The sequence below is a fragment of the Cebus imitator genome, unplaced genomic scaffold (genome assembly GCF_001604975.1).
Source record: "Cebus imitator isolate Cc_AM_T3 unplaced genomic scaffold, Cebus_imitator-1.0 Scaffold87, whole genome shotgun sequence".
In the NCBI taxonomy this organism is placed as follows: Eukaryota; Metazoa; Chordata; class Mammalia; order Primates; family Cebidae; genus Cebus; species Cebus imitator.
The window spans coordinates 6,313,555-6,321,416 of NW_016107402.1; the positions used below are offsets into that span (position 1 = coordinate 6,313,555).

At 45.8% G+C, this 7,862-nt stretch overlaps 1 long non-coding RNA gene and 2 other non-coding genes across 3 annotated transcripts; all 3 read left to right on the plus strand.

The window, feature by feature from the left end:
* Window positions 1–1,540: 1,540 nt before the first annotated feature.
* On the plus strand, window positions 1,541–3,994 carry LOC108308767. The gene is made up of 3 exons (XR_005201250.1): window positions 1,541–1,653; window positions 2,999–3,027; window positions 3,717–3,994. It is a non-coding gene; the product is annotated as an uncharacterized LOC108308767 (long non-coding RNA).
* On the plus strand, window positions 2,563–2,767 carry LOC119472156. The gene has a single exon (XR_005201268.1). It is a non-coding gene; the product is annotated as a small nucleolar RNA SNORA73 family (small nucleolar RNA).
* LOC119472155 lies at window positions 3,447–3,650 on the plus strand. The gene has a single exon (XR_005201267.1). It is a non-coding gene; the product is annotated as a small nucleolar RNA SNORA73 family (small nucleolar RNA).
* Window positions 3,995–7,862: the final 3,868 nt, after the last annotated feature.

Here is a 7,862-nt window from a genome sequence, read left to right on the forward strand (position 1 = left end):
ACATCATACTCAAAATTCTATATTTGCAACATTTCACATGTATATATATCTTAAGCATTCTTTGTCTATTTCTTCATATTTGGTTTTGTTTATGCTAAAATATACCTAAAACTTAGCATTTTAACTAGTTTAAAATATATAGGGGAGGTCGGGCGCGGTGGCTCACGCCTGTAATCCCAGCACTTTGGGAGGCCAAGGCAGACAGATCACTTGAAGTCAGGAGTTCCAGGCCAGCCTGGTCAACATGGTGAAACCCCATCTCTACTAAAAATACAAAAATTTACTGGGCATTGTGGCACGTGCCTGTAGTCTCAGCTTTTCTGGAGGCTGAAGCAGGAGAACTGCTTGAACCCGGGAGGCGGAGGTTGCAGTGAGCCGAGATCCCGCCACGGCACCGTCTCCAGCCTGGGTGGACAGAGCAAGATTCCATCTCAAAAAAAAAAAAAAAAGTATAGGGCAGTGCTTTTAAGTACATTCACACTGTCGTCCAAAAGAGGTTTTTGTTTGTTTCTTTGTTTGGAGACGGAGTCTCGCTCTGTCATCCAGGCTGGAGTGCAATGGTGCGATCTCGGCTCACTGCAACCTCCCGGGTTCAAGCGATTCTCCTGCCTCAGCCTCCGGAGTAGCTAGGCTACAGGCGCGCGCCACCACGCCCAGCTAATTTTTGTACTTTGGTAGAGAAGGGGTTTCAGGACGTTGACCAGGCTGGTCTTGAACTTCTGACCTTGTGATTTCCCCCCCACCCCCACCGCCGCCTCGGCCCCAAAAGTACTGGGATTACAGGCGTGAGCCACCGCGCCCGGCCAGGAGTTTTTATGATTCGTCTAGGGTCACTTTCATCTTATTTACCTTCACATTTATCAAATTATTTCTTTCACAGGTGACAGGACAGATTCAATTCCTTTTGAGACTCCTTATTTCTCTAGATGTATTTTTACATTTTGCATTCTTATTCCAACGTTATATTTATTTATTTGGCGACAGAGTTATTTAATTATTTACTTAGAGACAAAGGCTCTTTGTCGTCCAGGGTGGAACGCACTTGCGCGATCTCGGCTCACTGCAACCACCGTCTCCTGCGTTCAAGCGATTCTCATGCCTCAGCCTCCTGTGTAGCTGGCACAGGAGGCACGCGGCACGACCCCCGGCGAATGTTTGTATTTTTTGTAGAGAAGGGATTTCGCCATGCTGCCCAGGCTGGTCTCGAACTCCTGGCCTCAAGCGATCCGCCCCCACCACGGCCTTCAGAAGTGCTAGAATCAGGCGTGAGCCACCACGTTAGGCTACCTCAAAAACATTTTGGCCAGTTTATCTAAGGGTATGCCCTACAGACTGGGCGCAGTGATTGCACAGAAGTAAACATCCTCCGCAGCTACGTATCTACAAACCTATATGTAATGTACATTCCCCAGCAAGGTCCCGCGAAGGTTCCACTACCGAACAGAGACCTCCGAGACAGGCAGGGGTGGAGCTCAATCTGCAGTAGATTCCCAGAAGCCTCAGTGAGTTTCTGATTCTATAACTGCGCGTGTTCCTGCGCACGCGCAGTAGACATTCCATGACTTCCGGGCACTGCGTAAGGTTTAAATAAGGATGCTTTGCAGTAGCTCGGCCTCTTGCAGACAGAGTCGCAACCGTGGGTTCTTCGGCTCGGTGAGTATTATCAGATTCCTGCTAGGTGAGCTGTAGTTCTAGGACCTTGGATCAGTAATCAGGCTTCCCTATGAAAAATCATGTTATTTTTTGTTTTTTCTTTTTTTTTTTTTTTTTTTTTTTTTTTTTTTTTTTTTTTGGAGACGGAGTCTGGCTTTGTCACCCAGTCTGGAGTGCAGTGACATGATCTCGGCTTACCACAACCTCCGCCTCCCGGCTTTAAGCGATTCTCCTGCCTCAGCCTTCCGAGTAGCCGCGATTACAGGCATGCGCCACCACGCCCAGCTAGCTTTGTATATTTAGTAGAGACGGGGTTTCTCCATGTTGAATTTTGGGTCTTTTTGAGACAATTTCGCATTGTCCAGGCTGTGGTGCGGTGGCGCGAACTTGGCTCACTACAACCTCCGCCTCCCGGGTTCAAGCAATTTTCATGGTTCAGCGTACTGCGTAGCTGATATAGACGCCCGCCAGCACATCCAGCTGATTTTTTTTTTGTATCTTGCCCAAGCTGGTCTCGAACTCCTGAGCTTAGACCATCCGTATGTCTTGGCCACCCAAAGCGCTAAGATTAAAGGCGTGAGCCACTGTGCCTGGCCGGCTTGGGGGTAGTTTAACGAGTCCACGTGTTTGATTTGAATATAGGATAGCTAAGCCTAATTGTCTCTGCTTCTGCACCATCCGCATAGTACTAACTGCCTTTTGAAAAGTAATCAGAATGGCTGAATACATCATGTTATCGGTCTATAAGCCGATTTTTTTTTTTTTTTAACACGCCACCTGTGGACAGGATGGAAACTCGTTTGCGCTTTAAAGACCTGTAGTAACATGGATTTCTCTGGGAAGCCTGTAACAGCTAGATGAAACCGTTTCCTATTAGGGTCTGTAAATTTTATTCGTTACACAGATTATCCAACGTGGATACACCCGGGAGGTCACTCTCCCCGGGCTCTGTCCAAGTGGCGTAGGGGAGCATAGGGCTCTGCCCCATGATGTACAGTCCCTTTCCACAACGTTGGAGATGAAGCTGGGCCTCGTGTCCGCGCCTGCATATTCCTACAGCTTCCCAGAGTCCTGTGGACAATGACTGGGGAGACAAACCATGCAGGAAACAGCCTTCTAGAGCATCGAATCTGGATTGAAGTCTTACATGTTTCAGAAAAATTAAAAAGTAGCCAGGCATGATGGTAGGTAGCTGGAGTCGCAGCTACTGGGGAAGCTGAGCCCAGGAGTTGCAGGCTGCAATGACCTATGATTGTGCCCTCCAACCCTGGGCAACGGTGATAGGCCCCTCTTTGAAAAAAATTAGTGCTTTACTGTACTAATCGATTAATACCTTCTTTTGCAGGATTCGTTAAGTATTCCAAGTAACACTTGGTAAGTAAATCTTTGAATAGTTTTGACTTATCAGCTTTGTCAGTGATTTCTGTAATGGAAGTAGGATTGAAGAGACCTTTCATTCTAGTTGGTCAGGATTTACCTCAGGCATTTACTCATTCTCAGAGGAATACTTTTGTTTGATATATCCAAATATAAACTTTGCTGCATTTTTATAGGCATTTGACGTAACTTCTTCAACATAGGTTCTGTATGTTCTATAAAAATTAATTTTTTTAGTTAGTTCATTAAGAGGGTACAAGGTAGTAAAAGCTACCCTAATGAACTGTAGGAACCCTAATGAGCTTTATCCACATGTGTAGCCTGACCTGAGAAAAAGGTTCTAGCTCTTGAAAATGTTGTGGATGGTTAGCAACATTGGATTTCTCAGTTACTCCAATTCCTCACTAAGGAGCAATCCAACGTGGATACCCTGGGAGGTCACTCTCCCCAGGCTCTGTCCAAGTGGCGCAGGGGAGCATAGGGCTCTGCCCCGTGATGTGCAGTCCCTTTCCACAACGTTGGAGATGAAGCGGGGCCTCGTGTCTGCGCCTGCATATTCCTACAGCTTCCCAGAGTCCTGTGGACAGTGACTGGGGAGACAAACCATGCAGGAGACATGTCTAGGGTACCAGATTTTAAGCTGAAGTAGGATTTCAGGAGTTTAATCATTATTTCTTTTCCTTTAGGAAAGAAGAGGATCTGCACTTCACATTGGGCATTGACATTTAAATTTTTGGGTCCTTTATATAGAAGGGAGAGAAGGTAAACTTTTTTTTTTTTAACAGGGAGGGTTTTGCAGTCTTGGGCAGACTGGGAGAAGTGTTGCTTGACCTTATACAACCGATTTTGGCAGGTGTGTTAAAGTCCTTGAGTATTTTGCTTTTGTATAATTTCTAATGTATTTGTAATTTGCCTAAGAAATCACCTGTGTTAATGTATTTATGAAATAAAAGATGACTGTACATGTTTGTGGTTCATTTTTATGTGGAAATGGCTGTGGTGACGTCAGCCGAAAATCTGTATGAATGCTACTGCTTAAGGAAACTAGCGTGATAGCTTCCCTTCTGAAGGCCCTCGGCCGCCTCTTAGGTGGGTCCACCTTGGGTTCAGGTTTTTGTCATTTGGGTCGTCATCGGTTTTTTTTTTTTTTTTTTTTTTTGTGTTGTTGCATGTATCAATGGTTAATTTTTTTTTTTTTTTTTTTTTTTTTTACTCTGAGTTTTGATAACAGCTAAGAGTTGTCACTTGTTTTACATTTTATCATTTTCCCTGTGTAGTGGGGGTATTTTTGAGGCTGCATTTCACTTTTGTTGCCCAGGCTGTAGCGCAATGGCATGATCTTGGCTCACTGCGACCTCAGCCTCCCAAGTAACTATGATTACAGGCATGCACCACCACGCTCAGCTAATTTTTGTATTTTCAGTAAAGACAGTTTCTTTGTTAGGCTGGTCTCAAACTCCTGACCTCAGGTGATCCACCCACCTCAGCCTCCCAAAATTGCTGGGATTACGGGTGTGAGCCATTACACCCAGCCTGGATTCAGTTTATGTTGGCAGTTTATTGGGAAAATGGATGTTACATCCTGACCAATATGACCACAAGTCTGGGTTGAGTGCAAGATTAGTTTAAAACCAATCCTTTAGTAACCCACAATGTAGTGGAGGAGAATCTGTTAGTAACAGGGAGGTTGTATCACTAGCTGATGAGCTGGTTAGGCCTCTGCTACCTGTACCTAAGTGGTGCGACTCAGCCTGAAACTTGATGGAATTGCTAGCCTCATGATATGAGTCATAATGGAACCTTTGTCAAGCCCCCTGCACTGGCTGCCAACATAAGAAATGTTCAGTAACAAAGGATGGGGACTAGTGGGGAACCATCTAGAAGGTAAAGTATAGCTACTGGCATATGGGGAGGTGGGACAGCCATGAAGCCTTTTTTAAGATGATGGGGACAGTTTAGAGGGAGGTGGGTGAGATTGGAGTTTGGTGGACCATAGAGCTTGGAACTGTCAGGGTGTTAAGGGCAGGATTGGTTTGACAATGGGAGCTAGTTACTAGCTGATCTTGGGGAATACACAGCTTGATTTTCCTTAAGCTAAGTGATCCCAACACTGGGAGGCTGAGGTGGGCAGATCACAAGGTCAAGAGATTGAGACTTGGCCGGGCGCGGTGGCTCAAGCCTGTAATCCCAGCACTTTGGGAGGCCAAGGTGGGTGGATCACGAGGTCAAGAGATCGAGACCATCCTGGTCAACATGGTGAAACCCCGTCTCTACTAAAAATACAAAAATTAGCTGCAGCTGTTTTTTGTCTTTGAGACAGTCTTGCTCTGTCTCCCAGGCTGGAGTGCAGTGGCACAATCTCTGCTCGCTGCAACCTCTGCCTCTCAGCTTCAAGCGATTCTCCTGCCTCAGATTCCCGAGTAGCTGGGACTACAGGCAGGCAACACCATGCCCTGCTAATTTTTGTACTTTACTTTAGTAGAGACAGGCTTTCACCTTGGCCAGGATAGTTTTGATCTCTTGTCCTCATGATCCACCTGTCTCAGCCTCCCAAAGTGCTGGGATTACAGGGGTGAGCCACTGCACCCAGCAAGTTGGGTTTTAATACAGCATATTCCCATGGGAACAGAAAGGCTAATTGGCCAGGTCCACAGCTAGAAGTGGCACCTCTGCAGAAACGCATTACCTGCTCAAGAAGCCAGATGAGTCAGTCCCATTCATATATGTATGCCCAGTCCCATCCGTGTACTGCTCTAACTACACAGATCTCTCCTGAGTAAAATGTGTTTTTTAATCTGAACCAATGGGTTTAGTATATTTTCAATTCATATTCACAGGGTGGGGTTGGGTAACTGCTGTGCTGGGCAGGAAGTGAATGCATTTCTATCCACCTTCAAGGTATAGCTGAAGCAAAGCTGTCAGTGGGTGTTCAGGTTCCACTCTGCTAAACTTCAGCTTGCAATACCCCTTCCTTTAGACTTACAAAACAGGGACTTCTGGCCTTGTTCTTTGTGTAGGCAGACAGTATTGGTTGCCCAACTTAGGAGTTCTAGACTGCCTGGGTTTGAATCCTGATACCAACACTTGCTGTTCACGAGAACTTGGATGAGTTAGCCCCTCTACCTCAATTTCATGTCACAAAATGACTGTCTCCGGGCTGGAATACAATGGAGCCATCTACCTCCCAGGTTCAAGCGACTCTTGCCTCAGCCTCCGGAGTAGCTGGGACCACCATGCCTGGCTAATTTTTGTTTTTTTATTATTTTATAAGATGGAGTTTCACCATGATAGCCAGGCTGGTCTTGAACTCCTGACCTCAGGTGATCCGCCCGCCTCGGCCTCCCAAAGTGCTGGGATTGCAGGCGTGAGCCATGGCGCGTGGCTATCCTTGCTAGTTTTATTCCTACTTTGCTCTATCGTTTATTGAGAGAAGGGTATTGAAATCTCCAACTATAATTGTGGATTTTTATATTCCTTCTAGCAGTTCCATCAGTTTTTGCTTCATATATCTTGAAGTTCTGTTATTAGTTGTATACATGTTTTAGATTGTCTCTGGATTAACTGATTCCTTTAAATACTCTGCTGAGAAATCTTTTTCTGCTACTCTAGCTTTTTATCTTCACAAAATCGTGAGGTAGGATTTATTTCTATTTTTTTAATAATAAACTGAAATTCTGAAAACATTAGCAATTTGCTCATAACTGCATACCTCCATCTTTTTTTTTTTTTTTTTTTTTTTAGACAGTCTCACTCTGTTGCCAAGGCCAGAGTGCAGTGGCGCAATCTCAGCTCACTGCAACCTCTGCCTCAGGAATAACTGGAATTATAGTCATGCACCACCACACCCGGCTACTTTTTTATATTTTTAGTAGAGATGAAGTTTCACCATGTTGGCCAAGCTGGTCTCAAACCCCAGACTTTAAGTAATCTGCCCACCATGGCCTCCCAAACTGCTGGGTTCACAGGCGTGAGCCACCTCGCCCGGCCAACAACTTTGTTTTGACTAGTGTTACAACAGTAGCCTGGGTAACATGGCAAAACCCTGTCTACCCAAAAAATACAAAAATTAGCCAGGAGTGGTGCTGTGTGCCTGTCGTCCCAGCAACTGGGGAGGCTGAGATGGCTCACTTGAGCCCTAGAGGTGGAGGCTGCAGTGAGCTATGATTACACCACTGCATTGTAGCCTGGGCAACAGAGCAAACTCTGACTCAAAAACAAAACAAAAAAAGTGTATCTTTTTTTTTTGAGATGGAGTCTCGCTTTGTCACCCAGGCTAGGGTGCAGTGGTGCGATAGCTCACTGCAACATCCGCCTCCCAGGTTCAAGTGATTCTCCTGCCTCAGCCTCCTGAGTAGCTGGGGCTACAAGCGTGCGCCACCACGTCCAACTAATTTTTGACATGGATATGCCTGGCCTTATTTTTAAATTTTATTTCTTGTAGGTAACATGTTGGGTCTTTCAATATGACAATCTCTGCCTTTTAATAGGAGTGTTAACCAGGCACAGTGGCTCACGCTTGTAATCCCAACACTTTGGGAGGTTGAGGCAGGCGGATCACGAGGTCAGGCGTTCAAGACCAGCCTGACCAACATGGTGAAACCTTGTCTCTACTAAAAATACAAAATTAGCCAGGAGTGGTGGCACACGCCTGCAGTCCCAGCTACTCAGTAGGCTGAGGCAGGAGAATCACTTGAACCCAGGAAGCGGAGGTTGCAGTGAGCGGAGATCACTCCACTGCACTCTAACCTGGGCAACAGAGAAAGACTGTCTCACAAAAGAAAAAGAAAGAAAAAATGGTTTTGGGTTGGGTGAGGTGGCTTGCACCTGTAATC